Raw genomic sequence first — 26,896 nt, forward strand, 5'->3', positions numbered from 1 at the left:
CGCTTCACATGCCTTGATTCAATCCACTGACAGCACGTCAACCCCGGTATACCACATCGATCCAATTCACTCTATTCCTTGCCCTCCTTTCACCCTCCTGCATGTTCAGGCCCCGATCACACAAAATCTTTTTCACTCCATCTTTCCACCTCCAGTTTGGTCTCCCACTTCTCCTCGATCCCTCCACCACCGACACATATATCCTCTTGGTCAATCTTTTCACTCATTCTCTCCATGTGCCCAGACCATTTCAAAACAATCTCTTCTGCTCTCTCAACCACGCTCTTTAAATTTCCACACATCTCTCTTACCCTTACGTTACTTACTTGATCAAACCACCTCACACCACACATTGTTCTCAAACATCTCATTTCCAGCACATTCATCATCCTGCGCACAACTTTATCCATAGCTCACGCCTCGCAACCATACAACATTGTTGGAACCACTATTCCTTCAAACATACCCATTTTTGCTTTCCGAGATAATGTTCTCGACTTCCACACCTTCTTCAAGGCTCCCAGGATTTTCGCCCCCTCCCCCACCATATGATCCACTTCCGCTTCCATGGCTCCATCCGCTGCCAGATCCACTCCCAGATATCTAAAACACTTCACTTCCTCCAGTTTTTTTCCATTCAAACTTACCTCCCAATTGACTTGACCCTCAACCCTACTGTACCTAATAACCTTGCTCTTATTCACATTTACTCTTAACTTTCTTCTTTCACACACTTTACCAAACTCAGTCACCAGCTTCTGCAGTTTCTCACATGAATCAGCCACCAGCGCTGTATCATCAGCGAACAACAACTGACCCACTTCCCAAGCTCTCTCATCCCGAACAGACTTCATACTTGTCCCTCTTTCCAAAACTCCTGCATTCACCTCCCTAACAACCCCAACCATAAACAAATTAAATAACCATGGAGACATCACACACCCCTGCCGCAAACCTACATTCACTGAGAACCAATCACTTTCCTCTCTTCCTACACGTACACATGCCTTATATCATCGATAAAAACTTTGCTTCTCACAACTTGCCTCCCACACCATATATTCTTAATACCTTCCACAGAGCATCGGGGTCTAAACATGCAGGAGAGTGAAAGGAGGGCAAGGAATAGAGTGAATTGGATCGATGTGGTATACCGGGTTTGACGTGCTGTCAGTGGATTGAATCAGGGCATGTGAAGCGTCTGGGGTAAAGCATGGAAAGCTGTGTAGGTATGTATATTTGCGTGTGTGGACGTATGTATATACATGTGTATGGGGGTGGGTTGGGCCATTTCTTTCGTCTGTTTCCTTGCGCTACCTCGTAAACGCGGGAGACAGCCACAAAGGAAAGAAAAAATATATATATATATATATATATATATATATATATATATATATATATATATATATATATATATATATATTTTTTTTTTTTTTTTTTTTTCAAACTATTCGCCATTTCCCGCGTTAGCGAGGTAGCGTTAAGAACAGAGGACTGGGCCATTGAGGGAATATCCTGACCTGGCCCCCTTCTCTGTTCCTTCTTTTGGAAAATTAAAAAAAATTGAGAGGGGAGGATTTCCAGCCCCCCACTCCCTCCCCTTTTAGTCGCCTTCTACGACATGCAGGGAATACGTGGGAAGTATTCTTTCTCCCCTATCCCAGGGATATATAGTATTTGGAATAGTTGCATCCTATTATGCAGACCCTTAGCCTAGCGGCTGGCATGCCTGCGTCTTGCATAAGGGGTCCCAAGTTCGATCCTGGCTGTTGGAGCTTTGTATGTTCTATGAAGGTGCGCGTTCATATACACTTTATTCGTATATATATATATATATATATATATATATATATATATATATATATATATATATATATATATATATATATATATATATATATATATATATATATATATATATATATATATATATATATATATATATATATATATATATATATATATATATATATATATATATTCCTATAAGTCCACGGGGAAAATGAAACACGAAAAGTTCCCAAGCGCACTTTCGTGTAACTATCACATCATCAGGAGAGACACAAGAGAGAAATATAACATTCTGTTGATATACATCGAAGAGACAAAGCTATATATATATATATATATATATATATATATATATATATATATATATATATATATATATATATATATATATATATATTTTTTTTTTTTTTTTTGGTTTGTCGCTGTCTCCCGCGTTTGCGAGGTAGCGCAAGGAAACAGACGAAAGAAATGGCCCAACTCACCCCATACACATGTATATACATACCTCTACACACGCAAATATACATACCTACACAGCTTTCCATGGTTTACCCCAGACGCTTCACATGCCCCGATTATATCCACTGACAGCACGTCAACCCGGTATACCACATCGCTCCAATTCACTCTATTCCTTGCCCTCCTTTCCCCCTCCTGCATGTTCAGAACCCGATCACACAAAATCTTTTTCACTCCATCTTTACACCTCCAATTTGGTCTCCCTCTTCTCCTCGTTCCCTCCACCTCCGACACATATATCCTCTTGGTCAATCTTTCCTCACTCATTCTCTCCATGTGCCCAAACCATTTCAAAACACCCTCTTCTGCTCTCTCAACCACGCTCTTTTTATTTCCACACATCTCTCTTACCCTTACGTTACTTACTCGATCAAACCACCTCACACCACACATTGTCCTCAAACATCTCATTTCCAGCACATCCATCCTCCTGCGCACAACTCTATCCATAGCCCACGCCTCGCAACCATACAACATTGTTGGAACCACTATTCCTTCAAACATACCCATTTTTGCTTTCCGAGATGATGTTCTCGACTTCCACACATTCTTCAAGGCCCCCAGAATTTTCGCCCCCTCCCCCACCCTATGATCCACTTCCGCTTCCATGGTTCCATCCGCTGCCAGATCCACTCCCAGATATCTAAAACACTTCACTTCCTCCAGTTTTTCTCCATTCAAACTCACCTCCCAATTGACTTAACCCTCAACCCTACTGTACCTAATAACCTTGCTCTTATTCACATTTACTCTTAACTTTCTTCTTTCACACACTTTACCAAACTCAGTCACCAGCTTCTGCAGTTTCTCACATGAATCAGCCACCAGCGCTGTATCATCAGCGAACAACAACTGACTCACTTCAAAAGCTCTCTCATCCCGAACAGACTTCATACTTGCCCCTCTTTCCAAAACTCTTGCATTCACCTCCCTAACAACCCCATCCATAAACAAATTAAACAACCATGGAGACATCACACACCCCTGCCGTAAACCTACATTCACTGAGAACCAATCACTTTCCTCTCTTCCTACACGTACACATGCCTTACATCCTCGTTAAAAACTTTTCACTGCTTCTAACAACTTGTCTCCCACACCATATATTCTTAATACCTTCCACAGAGCATCTCTATCAACTCTATCATATGCCTTCTCCAGATCCATAAATGCTACATACAAATCCATTTGCTTTTCTAAGTATTTCTCACATACATTCTTCAAAGCAAACACCTGATCCACACATCCTCTGTCACTTCTGAAACCACACTGCTCTTCCCCAATCCGATGCTCTGTACATGCCTTCACCCTCTCAATCAATACCCTCCAATATAATTTACCAGGAATACTCAACAAACTTATACCTCTGTAATTTGAGCACTCACTCTTATCACCTTTGCCTTTGTACAATGGCACTATGCACGCATTCCGCCAATCCTCAGGCACCTCACCATGAGTCATACATACATTAAATAACCTTACCAACCAGTCAATAATACAGTCACCCACTTTTATGTATATATATATATATATATATATATATATATATATATATATATATATATATATATATATATATATATATATATATATATATATATTTTTTTTTTTTTTCAAACTATTCGCCATTACCCGCGTTAGCGAGGTAGCGTTAAGAACAGAGGACTGGGCCTTTGAGGGAACATCCTAACCAGGCCCCCTTCTCTGTTCCTTCTTTTGGAAAAAAAAAAAAAGAGGGAGGATTTCCAGCCACCCGCTCCCTCCCCTTTTAGTCGCCTTCTACGACACGCAGGGAATGCGTGGGAAGTATTCTTTCTCCCCTAACCCCAGGGATATATATATATATATATATATATATATATATATATATATATATATATATATATATATATATATTTCAATTTACCCATATTAATGGAAAAGTTGATGGAGAGAGGTGGGTGATTATTGGTGCATATGCACCTGGGCATGAGAAGAAAGATCATGAGAGGCAAGTGTTTTGGGAGCAGCTGAATGAGTGTGTTAGCGGTTTTGATGCACGAGACCGGGTTATAGTGATGGGTGATTTGAATGCAAAGGTGAGTAATGTGGCAGTTGAGGGAATAATTGGTATGCATGGGGTGTTCAGTGTTGTAAATGGAAATGGTGAAGAGCTTGTAGATTTATGTGCTGAAAAAGGACTGATGATTGGGAATACCTGGTTTAAAAAGCGAGATATACATAAGTATACTTATGTAAGCAGGAGAGATGGCCAGAGAGCGTTATTGGATTACGTGTTAATTGACAGGCGTGCGAAAGAGAGACTTTTGGATGTTAATGTGCTGAGAGGTGCAACTGGAGGGATGTCTGATCATTATCTTGTGGAGGCTAAGGTGAAGATTAGTAAGGGTTTTCAGAAAAGAGGAGTGAATGTTGGGGTGAAGAAGGTGGTGAGAGTAAGTGAGCTTGGGAAGGAGACCTGTGTGGGGAAGTACCAGGAGAGACTGTGTACAGAATGGAAAAAGGTGAGAACAATGGAAGTAAGGGGAGTGGGGGAGGAATGGGATGTATTTAGGGAATCAGTGATGGATTGCGCAAAAGATGCTTGTGGCATGAGAAGAGTGGGAGGTGGGCTGTTTAGAAAGGGTAGTGAGTGGTGGGATGAAGAAGTAAGAGTATTAGTGAAAGAGAAGAGAGAGGCATTTGGACGATTTTTGCAGGGAAAAAATGCAATTGAGTGGGAGAAGTATAAAAGAAAGAGACAGGAGGTCAAGAGAAAGGTGCAAGAGGTGAAAAAAAGGGCAAATGAGAGTTGGGGTGAGAGACTATCAGTAAATTTTAGGGAGAATAAAAAGATGTTCTGGAAGGAGGTAAATAGGGTGCGTAAGACAAGGGAGCAAATGGGAACTTCAGTGAAGGGCGTAAATGGGGAGGTGATAACAAGTAGTGGTGATGTGAGAAGGAGATGGAATGAGTATTTTGAAGGTTTGTTGAATGTGTCTGATGACAGAGTGGCAGATATAGGGTGTTTTGGTCGTGGTGGTGTGCAAAGTGAGAGGGTTAGGGAAAATGATTTGGTAAACAGAGAAGAGGTAGTAAAAGCTTTGCGGAAGATGAAAGCCGGCAAGGCAGCAGGTTTGGATGGTATTGCAGTGGAATTTATTAAAAAAGGGGGTGACTGTATTGTTGACTGGTTGGTAAGGTTATTTAATGTATGTATGACTCATGGTGAGGTGCCTGAGGATTGGCGGAATGCGTGCATAGTGCCATTGTACAAAGGCAAAGGGGATAAGAGTGAGTGCTCAAATTACAGAGGTATAAGTTTGTTGAGTATTCCTGGTAAACTATATGGGAGGGTATTGATTGAGAGGGTGAAGGCATGTACAGAGCATCAGATTGGGGAAGAGCAGTGCGGTTTCAGAAGTGGTAGAGGATGTGTGGATCAGGTGTTTGCTTTGAAGAATGTATGTGAGAAATACTTAGAAAAGCAAATGGATTTGTATGTAGCATTTATGGATCTGGAGAAGGCATATGATAGAGTTGATAGAGATGCTCTGTGGAAGGTATTAAGAATATATGGTGTGGGAGGCAAGTTGTTAGAAGCAGTGAAAAGTTTTTATCGAGGATGTAAGGCATGTGTACGTGTAGGAAGAGAGGAAAGTGATTGGTTCTCAGTGAATGTAGGTTTGCGGCAGGGGTGTGTGATGTCTCCATGGTTGTTTAATTTGTTTATGGATGGGGTTGTTAGGGAGGTAAATGCAAGAGTCCTGGAAAGAGGGGCAAGTATGAAGTCTGTTGGGGATGAGAGAGCTTGGGAAGTGAGTCAGTTGTTGTTCGCTGATGATACAGCGCTGGTGGCTGATTCATGTGAGAAACTGCAGAAGCTGGTGACTGAGTTTGGTAAAGTGTGTGGAAGAAGAAAGTTAAGAGTAAATGTGAATAAGAGCAAGGTTATTAGGTACAGTAGGGTTGAGGGTCAAGTCAATTGGGAGGTGAGTTTGAATGGAGAAAAACTGGAGGAAGTGAAGTGTTTTAGATATCTGGGAGTGGATCTGTCAGCGGATGGAACCATGGAAGCGGAAGTGGATCATAGGGTGGGGGAGGGGGCGAAAATTTTGGGAGCCTTGAAAAATGTGTGGAAGTCGAGAACATTATCTCGGAAAGCAAAAATGGGTATGTTTGAAGGAATAGTGGTTCCAACAATGTTGTATGGTTGCGAGGCGTGGGCTATGGATAGAGTTGTGCGCAGGAGGATGGATGTGCTGGAAATGAGATGTTTGAGGACAATGTGTGGTGTGAGGTGGTTTGATCGAGTAAGTAACGTAAGGGTAAGAGAGATGTGTGGAAATAAAAAGAGCGTGGTTGAGAGAGCAGAAGAGGGTGTTTTGAAATGGTTTGGGCACATGGAGAGAATGAGTGAGGAAAGATTGACCAAGAGGATATATGTGTCGGAGGTGGAGGGAACGAGGAGAAGAGGGAGACCAAATTGGAGGTGGAAAGATGGAGTGAAAAAGATTTTGTGTGATCGGGGCCTGAACATGCAGGAGGGTGAAAGAAGGGCAAGGAATAGAGTGAATTGGAGCGATGTGGTATACAGGGGTTGACGTGCTGTCAGTGGATTGAATCAAGGCATGTGAAGCGTCTGGGGTAAACCATGGAAAGCTGTGTAGGTATGTATATTTGCGTGTGTGGACGTGTGTATGTACGTGTGTATGGGGGTTGGGCCATTTCTTTCGTCTGTTTCCTCGCGCTACCTCGCAAACGCGGGAGACAGCGACAAAGTATAAAAAAAAAAAAAAAAAAAAAAAAATATATATATATATATATATATATATATATATAAATATATATATATATATATATATATATATATATATATATATATATATATATATATATATATATATATATATATATATATATATATATATATATATATATATATATATATATATATATATATATATATATATATATATATATATATATATATATATATATATATATATATATATATATATATATATATATATATATATATATATATATATATATATATATATATATATATATATATATATATAGATAGGTAGAGATAGGTAGTATGTTTGAGGAAAGGAACCTGGATGTTTTGGCTCTGAGTGAAACGAAGCTCAGGGGTAAAGGGGAAGAGTGGTTTGGAAATGTCTGGGGAGTGAAGTCAGGGGTTAGTGAGAGGACAAGAGCAAGGGAAGGAGTAGCAATACTCCTTAAACAGGAGTTGTGGGAGTATGTGATAGAATGTAAGAAAGTAAATTCTCGATTAATATGGGTAAAATTGAAAGTTGATGGAGAGAGGTGGGTGATTATTGGTGCATATGCACCTGGGCATGAGAAGAAAGATCATGAGAGGCAAGTGTTTTGGGAGCAGCTGAATGAGTGTGTTAGCGGTTTTGATGCACGAGACCGGGTTATAGTGATGGGTGATTTGAATGCAAAGGTGAGTAATGTGGCAGTTGAGGGAATAATTGGTATGCATGGGGTGTTCAGTGTTGTAAATGGAAATGGTGAAGAGCTTGTAGATTTATGTGCTGAAAAAGGACTGATGATTGGGAATACCTGGTTTAAAAAGCGAGATATACATAAGTATACTTATGTAAGTAGGAGAGATGGCCAGAGAGCGTTATTGGATTACGTGTTAATTGACAGGCGTGCGAAAGAGAGACTTTTGGATGTTAATGTGCTGAGAGGTGCAACTGGAGGGATGTCTGATCATTATCTTGTGGAGGCTAAGGTGAAGATTAGTATGGGTTTTCAGAAAAGAGGAGTGAATGTTGGGGTGAAGAAGGTGGTTAGAGTAAGTGAGCTTGGGAAGGAGACCTGTGTGGGGAAGTACCAGGAGAGACTGTGTACAGAATGGAAAAAGGTGAGAACAATGGAAGTAAGGGGAGTGGCTGAGGAATGGGATGTATTTAGGGAATCAGTGATGGATTGCGCAAAAGATGCTTGTGGCATGAGAAGAGTGGGAGGTGGGCTGTTTAGAAAGGGTAGTGAGTGGTGGGATGAAGAAGTAAGAGTATTAGTGAAAGAGAAGAGAGAGGCATTTGGACGATTTTTGCAGGGAAAAAATGCAATTGAGTGGGAGAAGTATAAAAGAAAGAGACAGGAGGTCAAGAGAAAGGTGCAAGAGGTGAAAAAAAGGGCAAATGAGAGTTGGGGTGAGAGACTATCAGTAAATTTTAGGGAGAATAAAAAGATGTTCTGGAAGGAGGTAAATAGGGTGCGTAAGACAAGGGAGCAAATGGGAACTTCAGTGAAGGGCGTAAATGGGGAGGTGATAACAAGTAGTGGTGATGTGAGAAGGAGATGGAATGAGTATTTTGAAGGTTTGTTGAATGTGTCTGATGACAGAGTGGCAGATATAGGGTGTTTTGGTCGAGGTGGTGTGCAAAGTGAGAGGGTTAGGGAAAATGATTTGGTAAACAGAGAAGAGGTAGTAAAAGCTTTGCGGAAGATGAAAGCCGGCAAGGCAGCAGGTTTGGATGGTATTGCAGTGGAATTTATTAAAAAAGGGGGTGACTGTATTGTTGACTGGTTGGTAAGGTTATTTAATGTATGTATGACTCATGGTGAGGTGCCTGAGGATTGGCGGAATGCGTGCATAGTGCCATTGTACAAAGGCAAAGGGGATAAGAGTGAGTGCTCAAATTACAGAGGTATAAGTTTGTTGAGTATTCCTGGTAAATTATATGGGAGGGTATTGATTGAGAGGGTGAAGGCATGTACAGAGCATCAGATTGGGGAAGAGCAGTGCGGTTTCAGAAGTGGTAGAGGATGTGTGGATCAGGTGTTTGCTTTGAAGAATGTATGTGAGAAATACTTAGAAAAGCAAATGGATTTGTATGTAGCATTTATGGATCTGGAGAAGGCATATGATAGAGTTGATAGAGATGCTCTGTGGAAGGTATTAAGAATATATGGTGTGGGAGGCAAGTTGTTAGAAGCAGTGAAAAGTTTTTATCGAGGATGTAAGGCATGTGTACGTGTAGGAAGAGAGGAAAGTGATTGGTTCTCAGTGAATGTAGGTTTGCGGCAGGGGTGTGTGATGTCTCCATGGTTGTTTAATTTGTTTATGGATGGGGTTGTTAGGGAGGTAAATGCAAGAGTCCTGGAAAGAGGGGCAAGTATGAAGTCTGTTGGGGATGAGAGAGCTTGGGAAGTGAGTCAGTTGTTGTTCGCTGATGATACAGCGCTGGTGGCTGATTCATGTGAGAAACTGCAGAAGCTGGTGACTGAGTTTGGTAAAGTGTGTGGAAGAAGAAAGTTAAGAGTAAATGTGAATAAGAGCAAGGTTATTAGGTACAGTAGGGTTGAGGGTCAAGTCAATTGGGAGGTAAGTTTGAATGGAGAAAAACTGGAGGAAGTGAAGTGTTTTAGATATCTGGGAGTGGATCTGTCAGCGGATGGAACCATGGAAGCGGAAGTGGATCATAGGGTGGGGGAGGGGGCGAAAATTTTGGGAGCCTTGAAAAATGTGTGGAAGTCGAGAACATTAACTCGGAAAGCAAAAATGGGTATGTTTGAAGGAATAGTGGTTCCAACAATGTTGTATGGTTGCGAGGCATGGGCTATGGATAGAGTTGTGCGCAGGAGGATGGATGTGCTGGAAATGAGATGTTTGAGGACAATGTGTGGTGTGAGGTGGTTTGATCGAGTAAGTAACGTAAGGGTAAGAGAGATGTGTGGAAATAAAAAGAGCGTGGTTGAGAGAGCAGAAGAGGGTGTTTTGAAGTGGTTTGGGCACATGGAGAGAATGAGTGAGGAAAGACTGACCAAGAGGATATATGTGTCGGAGGTGGAGGGAACGAGGAGAAGAGGGAGACCAAATTGGAGGTGGAAAGATGGAGTGAAAAAGATTTTGTGTGATCGGGGCCTGAACATGCAGGAGGGTGTAAGGAGGGCAAGGAATAGAGTGAATTGGAGTGATGTGGTATACAGGGGTTGACGTGCTGTCAGTGGAGTGAATCAAGGCATGTGAGGCGTCTGGGGTGGACCATGGAAAGCTGTGTAGGTATGTATATTTGCGTGTGTGGACATGTGTATGTACATGTGTATGGGGGGGGGGTTGGGCCATTTCTTTCGTCTGTTTCCTTGCGCTACCTCGCAGACGCGGGAGACAGCGACAAAGTATAAAAAAAAAAAAAAAAAAAAAAATATATATATATATATATATATATATATATATATATATATATATATATATATATATATATATATATATATATATATATATATATATATATATATATATATATATATGTATAAAAGGGGGTGACTGTATTATTGACTGGTTGGTAAGGTTATTTAATGTATGTATGTATGTATGTATGTGGAAGGTATTAAGAATATATGGTGTGGGAGGCAAGTTGTTAGAAGCAGTGAAAAGTTTTTATCGAGGATGTAAGGCATGTGTACGTGTAGGAAGAGAGGAAAGTGATTGGTTCTCAGTGAATGTAGGTTTGCGGCAGGGGTGTGTGATGTCTCCATGGTTGTTTCATTTGTTTATGGATGGGGTTGTTAGGGAGGTGAATGCAAGAGTTTTGGAAAGAGGGGCAAGTATGAAGTCTGTTGGGGATGAGAGAGCTTGGGAAGTGAGTCAGTTGCTGTTCGCTGATGATAGAGCGCTGGTGGCTGATTCATGTGAGAAACTACAGAAGCTGGTGACTGCGTTTGGTAAAGTGTGTGAAAGAAAGTTAAGAGTAAATGTGAATAAGAGCAAGGTTATTAGGTACAGTAGGGTTGAGGATCAAGTCAATTGGGAGGTGAGTTTGAATGGAGAAAAACTGGAGGAAGTGAAGTGTTTTAGATATCTGGGAGTGGATCTGGCAGCGGATGGAACCATGGAAGCGGAAGTGAATGATAGGGTGGGGAAGGGGGCGAAAATTCTGGGAGCCTTGAAGAATGTGTGGAAGTCGAGAATATTATCTCGGAAAGCAAAAATGGGTATGTTTGAAGGAATAGTGGTTCCAACAATGTTGTATGGTTGCGAGGCGTGGGCTATGGATAGAGTTGTGCGCAGGAGGATGGATGTGCTGGAAATGAGATGTTTGAGGACAATGTGTGGTGTGAGGTGGTTTGATCGAGTAAGTAACGTAAGGGTAAGAGAGATGTGTGGAAATAAAAAGAGCGTGGTTGAGAGAGCAGAAGAGGGTGTTTTGAAATGGTTTGGGCACATGGAGAGAATGAGTGAGGAAAGATTGACCAAGAGGATATATGTGTCGGAGGTGGAGGGAACGAGGAGAAGAGGGAGACCAAATTGGAGGTGGAAAGATGGAGTGAAAAAGATTTTGTGTGATCGGGGCCTGAACATGCAGGAGGGTGAAAGGAGGGAATAGAGTGAATTGGAGCGATATGGTATACCGGGGTTGACGTGCTGTCAGTGGATTGAATCAAGGCATGTGAAGCGTTTGGGGTAAACCATGGAAAGCTGTGTAGTTCTGTATATTAGCGTGTGTGGACGTATGTATATACATGTGTATGGGGGTGGGTTGGGCCATTTCTTTCGTCTGTTTCCTTGCGCTACCTCGCAAACGCGGGAGACAGCTACAAAGAAAAAAAAAAAAATATATATATATATATATATATATATATATATATATATATATATATACATACATATATATATATATATATATATATATATATATATATATATATATATATATATATATATATATATATATATATATATATATATATATATATATATATATATATATTTTTTTTTTTTTTTTTGAAACTATTCGCTATTTCCCGCGTTAGCGAGGTAGCGTTAAGAACAGAACAGACGACTGGGCCATTGAGGGAATATCCTCACCTGGCCCCCTTCTCTGTTCCTTCTTTTGGAAAATTAAAAAAGATTGAGAGGGGAGGATTTCCAGCCCCCCGCTCCCTCCCCTTTTAGTCGCCTCCTACGACACGCAGGGAATACGTGGGAAGTATTCTTTCTCCCCTATTCCCAGGGAATATATATATATATATATATATATATATATATATATATATATATATATATATATATATATATATATATATATATGTATATATATATATATATATATATATGTATATATATATATATATATATATATATATATATATATATATATATATATATATATATATATATATATATATATATATATATATATATATATATATATATATATATATATATATATATATATATATATATATATATATATATATATATATATATATATATATATATATTGGAAAGGATCACAATTTTCCGAGTGTTGAAGATATTTCTATGAGTCCACGAGGAAAATGAAACACGATAAGTTCCCAAGTTCACTTTCCAGTATTAATAACATCAACAGGGAAGAAACAAGAAAAAAATATAAATCAGTTGACATACATCGATGAGACGAAGCTAAGACGCCATTTAGTAAACATGTGATTGTCAAAACATACAAGGAGCGTTCATAAACTTATCATTTTACAAATCTTATCAACTATAAAGTTATCTAATTTGTATAGACCATCACTAATACCAAGATTCTAATTCTTTGTGTATTCAATACAGAAGATTCAATGAGAGTTCTCCCGGTAATAGTTTTTGAGTTAATAACTTATATGGCATTACTCTAGTCGATATAATGATCAGAGTTCTTAACATGATTAAACAAGCCATTTGATTCTTGTCCCGTTCTTATACTATATCTATGTTGGTTAATTCTAACAGAAAGATCCTTACCAGTCTGACTAACATAAAATTTATCACAGTTTCCACAAGGCTCTTTACATATGCATCCAAGGGATTTTTATGGTAAATTCCTGGTTAAGATATTCTTTATAGTATCATTTTTGCTAAAGGCAGCATTTATATTATAGCATTTAAGCAACATGGGAAGTAAAGTGAAATTATCATCAAAAGGGAGGACTAAAAGATTCTTGGTGTCAATGGGAGGTTTGGGCTCAACTCTACAAAATGATTTCTTTGCTACCTTGAGGTATTTATGAATGAAAGATCTAGGGTACTTTAACATAGATCCAATAGAATGTATCTTCCCAAACTCATCATCAATAAACTCTGGAGTGCAAATACGTAATGCCCTAAGGAACATAGATTGAAATGATAATTTAAGTCTGTCATGTTGAGATGAGTGATAATGGATATATGGACATACTTTGATGGGTTTTCTGTCTATGCTAAACTTAAACTAGTTTCCTTGCCTATGGATAATGCAATCTGAATATGGTAACATACCATTATCTTCATTTTCTGCAGTAAATATGATGGAAGGTACTATATTGTTAAGTACAGGGAGAAATATTTGTAAATGTTAATTTGTTAGGGAAACACAAAAAACATCATCTACATACCTAAAACAAATTGCATTCGAAGGTAAGATATCCTTTATTAATTTTTTTTCAAAATATTCCATATCAACATTACTTAGTGCAGGTGAAAGAGGGTTACCCATTACCATACCAAATTTTTGAGCATAATAATCTACAGGGAATTGAAATACACAGTCTTTTATACACAATTCTATCAGTTTAATGAAAACAGACTTAGATACAGGTAAATGAATATCACCCAAGACATCAAATAAATATTCGAAATGGTCAACTGGAACTTTAGTGAAAAGTGAGGAAACATCAAAGCTTACTAGTTTGAAATCAAAATTAATATTGATATATTTTAGCTTGTTGACTAAATCTACATTGTTCATGATATTAGAATTTAATACCTTATCCATTAAAAGGCTTGATAAAGAAACTACCCATTTTGACAATTTATATGTGATGGACACTACTAAACTCACTATAGGTCTTGCTGGAAAATGGTGTTTATGTCTTTTGATAAGACCATACATATATGGCAATGAATGGGACAAAGATGATAAACCTTTGATAAGAGAACTATTACCTTTCAAGAACAACTTCATTTCTTCAAAGCAAACACCTGATCCAAACATCCTCTACCACTTCTGACACCACAATGCACTTCCCCAACCTGATGCTCTGTACATACATTCACCCTCTCAATCAATACCCTCCCATATAATTTCCCAGGAATACTCAACAAACCTATACTTCTGTAATTGGAGCACTCACTTTTATCCCCTTTGCCTTTGTACAATGGCACTATGCAAACATTCCTCCAATCCTCAGGCACCTCACCATGAGTCTTACATACATTAAATAACCTTACCAACTAGTCAAGAATACACTCACCCCCTTTTACAATAAATTCCACTGCAATACCATCCAAACCCGCTGCCTTGCCGGCTTTCATCTTCCGGAAAGCTTTTACTCACTTTGCAAACCACCTCGACCAAAACACTCTATCATCAAAAACATTCAACAACTCTTCAAAACACTCACTCCATCTCCTTCTCACATCACCACTACTTGTTATAACCTCCCCATTAGCCCCCTTCACTGAAGTTCCCATTTGTTCTCTTGTCTTACGAACATCTTTTTATCCTCCCTAAAATTTAATGATACTCTCTCACTTCAACTCTCATCTGCCCTCTTTTTTACCTCCTGCACCTTTTTCTTGACCTCCTGACTCTTTCTTTTATACATCTCCCAGTCATTTGCATTATTTTCCAGCAAAAATCGTCCAAATGCCTCTCTCTTCTTTTTCACTAATAATCTTACTTTTTCATCACATCACTCACTACTCATTCTAATCTGCACACCTCCCACGCTTCTCATGCCACAAGCATGTTTTGCGCAAGCCATCACTGCTTCCATAAATACATCCCATTCCCCCAAACTCCCCTTACGTCCTTTGTTCTCACCTTTTTTCATTCTGTACTCAGTCTCTTCTGGTACTTCCTCACACAAGTCTACTTCCCAAACTCACTAACTCACACCACTATCTTCACCCCAACATTCTCTCTTCTTTTCTGAAAACCTCTACAAATCTTTACCTTCGCCTCCACAAGATGATGATCTGACATCTCTCCACTTGCACCTCTCAGCACATTAACATCCAAAAGTCTCTCTTTCGTGCGTCTATCAATTAACACGTAATCCAATAACGCTCTCTGGCCATCTCTCCTACATATATGCATATACTTATGTATATCTCTCTTTTTAAACCAGTTATTCCCAATAACCAGTCCTTTTTCGGCACATAAATCTACAAGCTCTTCACAATTTCCATTTACAACGGTGAACACCCTATGTACACCAATTTTGCAACATTACTCACCTTTGCGTTTAAATCACCCATCAATATAACTCGGTCTCGTGCATGAAAACTACTAAAACACTCACTCAGTTCCTCCCAAAACACTTGCCTCTCATGATCTTTCTTCTCATGCACAGTTGCATATGCACCAACTATCTCCCATCTCTTGGTCAATCTTTCCTCACTCATTCTCTCCATGTGCCCAAACCATTTCAAGACACCCTCTTCTGCTCTCTCAACCACGCTCTTTTTATTTCCACACATCTCTCTTACCCTTACATTACTTACTCGATCAAACCACCTCACACCACATATTGTCCTCAAACATCTCATATCCAGCACATCCACCCTCCTGCGCACAACTGTATCCATAGCCCACGCCTCGCAACCATACAACATTGTTGGAATAACTATTCCTTTAAACATACCCATTTTTGCTTTCCGAGATAATATTCTCGACTTCCACACATTCTTCAAGGCTCCCAGGATTTTCGCCCCCTCCCCTACCATATGATTCACTTCCGCTTACATGGTTCCATCCGCTGACAGATCCATTCCCAGATATCTAAAACACTTTACTTCCTCCAGTTTTTCTCCATTCAAACTTACCTCCCAATTGACTTGACCCTCAACCCTACTGTACCTAATAACCTTGCTCTTATTCACATTTACTCTTAACTTTCTTCTTTCACACACTTTACCAAACTCAGTCACCAGCTTCTGCAGTTTCTCACATGAATCAGCCACCAGCGCTGTATCATCAGCGAACAACAACTGACTCACTTCCCAAGCTCTCTCATCCCCAACAGACTTCATACTTGCCCCTCTTTCCAAAACTCCTGCATTCACCTCCCTAAAAACCCCATCCATAAACAAATTAAACAACCATGGACACATCACACACCCCTGCCGCAAACCTATGTTCACTGAGAACCAATCACTTTCCTCTCTTCCCACACGTACACATGCCTTACATCCTCGATAAAAAACTTTTCACTGCTTCTATTAACTTGCCTCCCACACCATATATTCTTAATACCTTCCACAGAGCATCTCTATCTACTCTATCATATGCCTTCTCCAGATCCATGAATGCTACATACAAATCCATTTGCTTTTCTAAGTATTTCTCACATACATTCTTCAAAGCAAACACCTGATCCACACATCTTCTACCACTTCTGAAACCACACTGCTCTTCCCCAATCTGATGCGCTGTACATGCCTTTACCCTCTTAATCAATACCCTCCCATATAATTTAACAGGAATACTCAACAAACTTATACCTCTGTAATTTGAGCACTCACTCTTGTCCCCTTTGCCTTTGTACAATGGCACTATGCACGCATTCCACCAATCCTCAGGCACCTCACCATGAGTCATACATAAATTAAATAACCTTACCAACCAGTCAATAATACAGTCAACCCCTTTTTAAATAAATTCCACTGCAATACCATCCAAACCTGTTACCTTGCCGGCTTTCATCCTCCGCAAAGCTTTTACTACCTCTCCTCTGTTTACCAACTCATTTTCCCTAACCCTCTCACTTTGCACACCACCTCGACCAAAACACCCTATATCTGCCACTCTATCATCAAACACATTCAACAAACCTTCAAAATACTCACTCCATCTCTTCTCACATCACCACTACTTGTTATCACCTCCCCATTTGCGCCCTTCACTGAAGTTCCCAATTGCTCCCTTGTCTTACGCACCTTATTTACCTCCTTCCAGAGCATCTTTTTATTCTCCCTAAAATTTAATGATACTCTCTCACCCCAACTCTCATTTGCCCTCTTTTTCACCTCTTGCACCTTTTTCTTGACCTCCTGTCTCTTTCTTTTATACATCTCCCACTCAATTGCATTTTTTCCCTGCAAAAATCGTCCAAATGCCTCTCTCTTCTCTTCTATAATAATCTTACTTCTTCAACCCACCACTCACTACCCTTTCTAATCAACCCACCTCCCACTCTTCTCTGCCACAAGCATCTTTTGCGCAATCCATCACTGATTCCCTAAATACATCCCATTCCTCACCCAATCCCATTACTTCCATTGTTCTCACCTTTTTCCATTCTGTACTCTGTCTCTCCTGGTACTTCCTCACACAAGTCTCCTTCCCAAGCTCACTTACTCTCACCACCCTCTTAACCCCAACATTCACTCTTCTTTTCTGAAAACCCATACAAATCTTCACCTTAGCCTCCACAAGATAATGATCAGACATCCCTCCAGTTGCACCTCTCAGCACATTAACAGCCAAAAGTCTCTCTTTCGCGCGCCTGTCAATTAACACGTAATCCAATAACGCTCTTTGGCCATCTCTCCTACTTACATAGGTATACTTATGTATGTCTCGCTTTTTAAGCCAGGTATTCCCTATCACCAGGCCTTTTTCAGCACATAAATCTACAAGCTCTTCATCATTTCCATTTACAACACTGAACACCCCATGTATACCAATTATTCCCTCAACTGCCCCATTACTCACCTTTGCATTCAAATCACCCATCAATATAACCCGGTCTCGTGCATCAAGACCTCTAACACACTCATTCAGCTGCTCCCAAAACACTTGCCTCTCATGATCTTTCTTCTCATGCCCAGGTGCATATGCACCAATAATCACCCATCTCTCTCCATCAACTTTTAGTTCTACCCATATTAATCGAGAATTTACTTTCTTACACTCTATCACATACTCCCACAACTCCTGTTTCAGGAGTACTGCTACTCCTTTCCTTGCTCTCGTTCTCTCACTAACCCCTGACTTTACTCCCAAGACATTCCCAAACCACTCTTCCCCTTTACCCTTGAGCTTCGTTTCACTCAGAGCCAAAACATCCAGGTTCCTTTCCTCAAACATACTACCTATCTCTCCTTTTTTCACATCTTGGTTACATCCACACACATTTAGACACCCTAGTCTGAGCCTTCGAGGAGGATGAGCACTCCCCGCGTGACTCCTTCTTCTGTTTCCCATTTTAGAAAATTAAAAATACAAGGAGGGGAGGATTTATATAAATATATATATATATATATATATATATATATATATATATATATATATATATATATATATATATATATATATATATATATATATATATATATATATATATATATATATATATATATATATATATATTTCATTTTTTTTTCATTCAAACTATTCGCCATTTCCCGCATTAGCGAGGTAGCGTTAAGAACAGAGGACTGGGCCTTTGAGGGAATACCCTCACCTGGCCCAATTCTCTGTTCCTTCTTTTGGAAAAAAAAAAAAAAAAAATTGAGAGGGGAGGATTTCCAGCCCCCCGCTCCCTCCCCTTTTAGTCGCCTTCTACGACACGCAGGGAATACGTGGGAAGTATATATATATATATATATATATATATATATATATATATATATATATATATATATATATATATATATATATATATTTTCCCTGGGGATAGGGGAGAAAGAATACTTCCCACGTATTCCCTGCGTGTCGTAAAAGGCGACTAAAAGGGAAGGGAGCTGGGGGCTGGAAATCCTCCCCTCTCTTTTTTTTTTTTTTTTCCAAAAGAAGGAACAGAGGAGAGGTCCAGGTGAGGATATTCCCTCAAAGGCCCAGTCCTCTGTTCTTAACGCTACCTCGCTATCGCGGGAAATAGCGAATAGTATGAAAAAAAAAAAAAGTATATATATATATATATATATATATATATATATATATATATATACATATATATATATATATATATATATATATATATATATATATATATATATATATATATATCTTTCTTTCTTTCAAACTATTCGCCATTTCCCGCATTAGCGAGATAGCGTTAAGAACAGAGGACTGGGCCTTTGAGGGAGTACCCTCACCAGGCCCAATTCTCTGTTCCTTCTTTTGGAAAAAAAAGAAAAAAAAAAAAAACCAAGAGGGGAGGATTTCCAGCCCCCCGCTCCCTCCCCTTTTAGTCGCCTTCTACGACACGCAGGGAATACGTGGGAAGTATTCTTTCTCCCCTATCCCCAGGGATAATATATATATATATATATATATATATATATATATATATATATATATATATATATATATATATATATGTATATATATATATATATATATATGTATATATATATATATATATATATATATATATATATATATATATATATATATATATATATATATATATATATATATATATATATATATATATATAGATATATATATATATTTATATATATATATATATATATATATATATATTTTTTTTTTTTTTTTTTTATACTTTGTCGCTGTCTCCCGCGTTTGCGAGGTAGCGCAAGGAAACAGACGAAAGAAATGGCCCAACCCCCCCCATACACATGTACATACACACGTCCACACACGCAAATATACATACCTACACAGCTTTCCATGGTTTACCCCGGACGCTTCACATGCCTTGATTCAATCCACTGACAGCACGTCAACCCCTGTATACCACATCGCTCCAATTCACTCTATTCCTTGCCCTCCTTTCACCCTCCTGCATGTTCAGGCCCCGATCACACAAAATCCTTTTCACTCCATCTTTCCACCTCCAATTTGGTCTCCCTCTTCTCCTCGTTCCCTTCACCTCCGACACATATATCCTCTTGGTCAATCTTTCCTCACTCATTCTCTCCATGTGCCCAAACCATTTCAAAACACCCTCTTCTGCTCTCTCAACCACGCTCTTTTTATTTCCACACATCTCTCTTACCCTTACGTTACTTACTCGATCAAACCACCTCACACCACACATTGTCCTCAAACATCTCATTTCCAGCACATGCATCCTCCTGCGCACAACTCTATCCATAGCCCACGCCTCGCAACCATACAACATTGTTGGAACTACTATTCCTTCAAACATACCCATTTTTGCTTTCCGGGATAATGTTCTCGACTTCCACACATTTTTCAAGGCTCCCAAAATTTTCGCCCCCTCCCCCACCCTATGATCCACTTCCGCTTCCATGGTTCCATCCGCTGACAGATCCACTCCCAGATATCTAAAACACTTCACTTCCTCCAGTTTTTCTCCATTCAAACTCACCTCCCAATTGACTTGACCCTCAACCCTACTGTACCTAATAACCTTGCTCTTATTCACATTTACTCTTAACTTTCTTCTTCCACACACTTTACCAAACTCAGTCACCAGCTTCTGCAGTTTCTCACATGAATCCGCCACCAGCGCTGTATCATCAGCGAACAACAACTGACTCACTTCCCAAGCTCTCTCATCCCCAACAGACTTCATACTTGCCCCTCTTTCCAAGACTCTTGCATTTACCTCCCTAACAACACCATCCATAAACAAATTAAACAACCATGGAGACATCACACACCCCTGCCGCAAACCTACATTCACTGAGAACCAATCACTTTCCTCTCTTCCTACACGTACACACGCCTTACATCCTCGATAAAAACTTTTCACTGCTTCTAACAACTTGCCTCCCACACCATATATTCTTAATACCTTCCACAGAGCATCTTTATCAACTCTATCATATGCCTTCTCCAGATCCATAAATGCTACATACAAATCCATTTGCTTTTCTAAGTATTTCTCACATACATTCTTCAAAGCAAACACCTGATCCACACATCCTCTACCACTTCTGAAACCACACTGCTCTTCCCCAATCTGATGCTCTATACATGCCTTCACCCTCTCAATCAATACCCTCCCATATAATTTACCAGGAATACTCAACAAACTTATACCTCTGTAATTTGATCACTCACTCTTATCCCCTTTGCCTTTGTACAATGGCACTATGCACGCATTCCGCCAATCCTCAGGCACCTCACCATGAGTCATACATACATTAAATAACCTTACCAACCAGTCAACAATACAGTCACCCCCTTTTTTAATAAATTCCACTGCAATACCATCCAAACCTGCTGCCTTGCCGGCTTTCATCCTCCGCAAAGCTTTTACTACCTCTTCTCTGTTTACCAAATCATTTTCCCTAACCCTCTCACTTTGCACACCACCTCGACCCAAACACCCTATATCTGCCACTCTGTCATCAGACACATTCAACAAACCTTCAAAATACTCATTCCATCTCCTTCTCACATCACCACTACTTGTTATCACCTCCCCATTTACGCCCTTCACTGAAGTTCCCATTTGCTCCCTTGTCTTACGCACCCTATTTACCTCCTTCCAGAACATCTTTTTATTCTCCCTAAAATTTACTGATAGTCTCTCACCCCAACTCTCATTTGCCCTTTTTTTTCATCTCTTGCACCTTTCTCTTGACCTCCTGTCTCTTTCTTTTATACTTCTCCCACTCAATTGCATTTTTTCCCTGCAAAAATCGTCCAAATGCCTCTCTCTTCTCTTTCACTAATACTCTTACTTCTTCATCCCACCACTCACTACCCTTTCTAAACAGCCCACCTCCCACTCTTCTCATGCCACAAGCATCTTTTGCGCAATCCATCACTGATTCCCTAAATACATCCCATTCCTCCCCCACTCCCCTTACTTCCATTGTTCTCACCTTTTTCCATTCTGTACACAGTCTCTCCTGATACTTCTTCACACAGGTCTCCTTCCCAAGCTCACTTACTCTCACCACCTTCTTCACCCCAACATTCACTCTTCTTTTCTGAAAACCCATACTAATCTTCACCTTAGCCTCCACAAGATAATGATCAGACATCCCTCCAGTTGCACCTCTCAGCACATTGACATCCAAAAGTCTCTCTTTCGCACGCCTGTCAATTAACACGTAATCCAATAACGCTCTCTGGCCATCTCTGCTACTTACATAAGTATACTTATATATATATATATATATATATATATATATATATATATATATATATATATATATATATATATATATATATATATATATATATATATATATATATATATATATATATACATATATATATATATATATATATATATATATATATATATATATGTGAAGCGTCTGGGGTAAACCATGGAAAGCTGTGTAGGTATGTATATTTGCGTGTGTGGACGTGTGTATGTACGTGTGTATGGGGGTTGGGCCATTTCTTTCGTCTGTTTCCTCGCGCTACCTCGCAAACGCGGGAGACAGCGACAAAGTATAAAAAAAAAAAAAAAAAAAAAAAATATATATATATATATATATATATATATATATATATATATATATATATATATATATATATATATATATATATATATATATATATATATAGGAGAGATGGCCAGAGAGCGTTATTGGATTACGTGTTAATTGACAGGCGTGCGAAAGAGAGACTTTTGGATGTTAATGTGCTGAGAGGTGCAACTGGAGGGATGTCTGATCATTATCTTGTGGAGGCTAAGGTGAAGATTAGTATGGGTTTTCAGAAAAGAGGAGTGAATGTTGGGGTGAAGAAGGTGGTGAGAGTAAGTGAGCTTGGGAAGGAGACCTGTGTGGGGAAGTACCAGGAGAGACTGTGTACAGAATGGAAAAAGGTGAGAACAATGGAAGGAAGGGGAGTGGGGGAGGAATGGGATGTATTTAGGGAATCAGTGATGGATTGCGCAAAAGATGCTTGTGGCATGAGAAGAGTGGGAGGTGGGTTGTTTAGAAAGGGTAGTGAGTGGTGGGATGAAGAAGTAAGAGTATTAGTGAAAGAGAAGAGAGAGGCATTTGGACGATGTTTGCAGGGAAAAAATGCAATTGAGTGGGAGAAGTATAAAAGAAAGAGACAGGAGGTCAAGAGAAAGGTGCAAGAGGTGAAAAAAAGGGCAAATGAGAGTTGGGGTGAGAGACTATCAGTAAATTTTAGGGAGAATAAAAAGATGTTCTGGAAGGAGGTAAATAGGGTGCGTAAGACAAGGGAGCAAATGGGAACTTCAGTGAAGGGCGTAAATGGGGAGGTGAAAACAAGTAGCGGTGATGTGAGAAGGAGATGGAATGAGTATTTTGAAGGTTTGTTGAATGTGTCTGATGACAGAGTGGCAGATATAGGGTGTTTTGGTCGAGGTGGTGTGCAAAGTGAGAGGGTTAGGGAAAATGATTTGGTAAACAGAGAAGAGGTAGTAAAAGCTTTGCGGAAGATGAAAGCCGGCAAGGCAGCAGGTTTGGATGGTATTGCAGTGGAATTTATTAAGAAAGGGGGTGACTGTATTGTTGACTGGTTGGTAAGGTTATTTAATGTATGTATGACTCATGGTGAGGTGCCTGAGGATTGGCGGAATGCGTGCATAGTGCCATTGTACAAAGGCAAAGGGGATAAGAGTGAGTGCTCAAATTACAGAGGTATAAGTTTGTTGAGTATTCCTGGTAAATTATATGGGAGGGTATTGATTGAGAGGGTGAAGGCATGTACAGAGCATCAGATTGGGGAAGAGCAGTGCGGTTTCAGAAGTGGTAGAGGATGTGTGGATCAGGTGTTTGCTTTGAAGAATGTATGTGAGAAATACTTAGAAAAGCAAATGGATTTGTATGTAGCATTTATGGATCTGGAGAAGGCATATGATAGAGTTGATAGAGATGCTCTGTGGAAGGTATTAAGAATATATGGTGTGGGAGGCAAGTTGTTAGAAGCAGTGAAAAGTTTTTATCGAGGATGTAAGGCATGTGTACGTGTAGGAAGAGAGGAAAGTGATTGGTTCTCAGTGAATGTAGGTTTGCGGCAGGGGTGTGTGATGTCTCCATGGTTGTTTAATTTGTTTATGGATGGGGTTGTAAGGGAGGTAAATGCAAGAGTCCTGGAAAGAGGGGCAAGTATGAAGTCTGTTGGGGATGAGAGAGCTTGGGAAGTGAGTCAGTTGTTGTTCGCTGATGATACAGCGCTGGTGGCTGATTCATGTGAGAAACTGCTGAAGCTGGTGACTGAGTTTGGTAAAGTGTGTGGAAGAAGAAAGTTGAGAGTAAATGTGAATAAGAGCAAGGTTATTAGGTACAGTAGGGTTGAGGGTCAAGTCAATTGGGAGGTGAGTTTGAATGGAGAAAAACTGGAGGAAGTGAAGTGTTTTAGATATCTGGGAGTGGATCTGTCAGCGGATGGAACCATGGAAGCGGAAGTGGATCATAGGGTGGGGGAGGGGGCGAAAATTTTGGGAGCCTTGAAAAATGTGTGGAAGTCGAGAACATTATCTCGGAAAGCAAAAATGGGTATGTTTGAGGGAATAGTGGTTCCAACAATGTTGTATGGTTGCGAGGCGTGGGCTATGGATAGAGATGTGCGCAGGAGGATGGATGTGCTGGAAATGAGATGTTTGAGGACAATGTGTGGTGTGAGGTGGTTTGATCGAGTAAGTAACGTAAGGGTAAGAGAGATGTGTGGAAATAAAAAGAGCGTGGTTGAGAGAGCAGAAGAGGGTGTTTTGAAATGGTTTGGGCACATGGAGAGAATGAGTGAGGAGAGATTGACCAAGAGGATATATGTGTCGGAGGTGGAGGGAACGAGGAGAAGAGGGAGACCAAATTGGAGGTGGAAAGATGGAGTGAAAAAGATTTTGTGTGATCGGGGCCTGAACATGCAGGAGGGTGAAAGGAAGGCAAGAAATAGAGTGAATTGGTGTCATGTGGTATACAGGGGTTGACGTGCTGTCAGTGGATTGAAGCAAGGCATGTGAAGCGTCTGGGGTAAACCATGGAAAGCTGTGTAGGTATGTATATTTGCGTGTGTGGACGTGTGTATGTACATGTGTATGGGGGGGTGGGGGTTGGGCCATTTCTTTCGTCTGTTTCCTTGCGCTACCTCGCAAACGCGGGAGACAGCGACAAAGTATAAAAAAAAAAAAAAAAAAAAAAAAAAATATATATATATATATATATATATATATATATATATATATATATATATATATATATATATATATATATATATATATATATATATATATATATATATATATATATATATTCCCATGAGTCCACGGGAAAATGAAACACGAAAAGTTCCCAAGTGCCCTTTCGTGTAATAATCACATCATCAGGGGAGACACAAGAGAGAAATATAACAGTCAGTTGATATACATCGAAGAGACGCACCTTTGCATTCAAATCACCCATCACTATAACCCAGTCTCTTGCATCAAAACTACTAACACAATCACTCAGCTGCTCCCAAAGCACTTGCCTCTCATGATCTTTCTTCTCACGCACAGGTGCACATGAACCAATGATCACCCATCTCTCTCCATCCACTTTCAGTTTTACCCATATCAATATAGAGTTTACTTTCTTACACTCTACCACATACTCCCACCACTCCTGTTTCAGGAGTACTGCTACTCCTTCCCTTGTTCTTGTCCTCTCACCAACCCCTGACTTTATTACCAAAACATTCCTAAACCACTCTTCCCCTCTACCCTTGAGCTTCGTTTCACTCAGAACCAAAAGATTCAGGTTCCTTTCTTCAAACATTCTACTTATCTCTCCTTTTTTTCTCATCTTTGATGCATCCACACACATTTAGACACCCCAATCTGAGCCTTCTGGGAAAATGAGCACTCCCCGCGTGACTCCTTCTGTTTCCCCTTTTAGAAAATTAGAATACAAGGAGGGGAGGGTTTTTAGCCCCTGCTCCCGTCCCCTTTAGTCGCCTTCTACTCCACGTAAGGAATGCGTGGGAAGTATTCTTTCTCCCGTATCCCCAGGGATAAGGTAAAACGTTTGTCCACGAGTTTAAATCCGTTACTGAGAACGTAATCAGACGAATCTAACTTGATGTAGCCCATGAGATCGAGATTATTGAATACATGTCTTATATCGCATTCTAACCTTCTCTTTTCTATGCTTAATAAGTTCAGTTCGTTTGGTCGCCTCTCATAGAATCTTTTTTCTCAGGTCGGGCATCATCTTGGAGGCTTTTTCCATCCAGTGTTTATCGTCAATTACGGTGACCAAAACTGAACACAATACTCAAGATGGGGATGTACCAGGGAGTTGTAAACTTGTAAAGAGTGAAGACAAGTTCCCTAGACTTAAATTCGAAAGTCCTTCCTATAAATCCAAGAATTTGGTTTGCCGTTTTTATGTTTCTTTGAAATGCTTTCTTAATTTAGTTCACCAGAGAATATTACACTCAGGTCCTTTTCCTCATTCACGTTTTGTAGCGAAACAAATCATAAATGTAGCTTGCTTTGTCAATTATACTACCGACATGTAAATCTTTACACTGATCACCACTACGACTCATCCGCCACCTAGTTCAACAGTTTTTGTATGTCAGTTTGATTCAACAGACGTGCAATTTCTGCTGTAGATTTATATTTCATCTTAGTATCGTCCGCTAATTTCGATATCGTACAATGCAGCCCATTATCAATAACATTAATGTATACAAGAAGGAGAACCAGTCCCAAGATTTAACCCCCTGGCACATCAATTGCTACG

General features: G+C 39.7%; 1 protein-coding gene across 1 annotated transcript in view; it reads left to right on the forward strand.

Moving 5' to 3' along the window:
- LOC139761332 (monocarboxylate transporter 9-like) overlaps positions 1–26,896 on the forward strand; it is a 247,853-nt gene that overhangs the window by 127,659 nt on the left and 93,298 nt on the right. The window lies entirely within an intron of this gene.

This window comes from Panulirus ornatus, chromosome 40, assembly GCF_036320965.1.
Source record: "Panulirus ornatus isolate Po-2019 chromosome 40, ASM3632096v1, whole genome shotgun sequence".
NCBI lineage: Eukaryota > Metazoa > Arthropoda > Malacostraca > Decapoda > Palinuridae > Panulirus > Panulirus ornatus.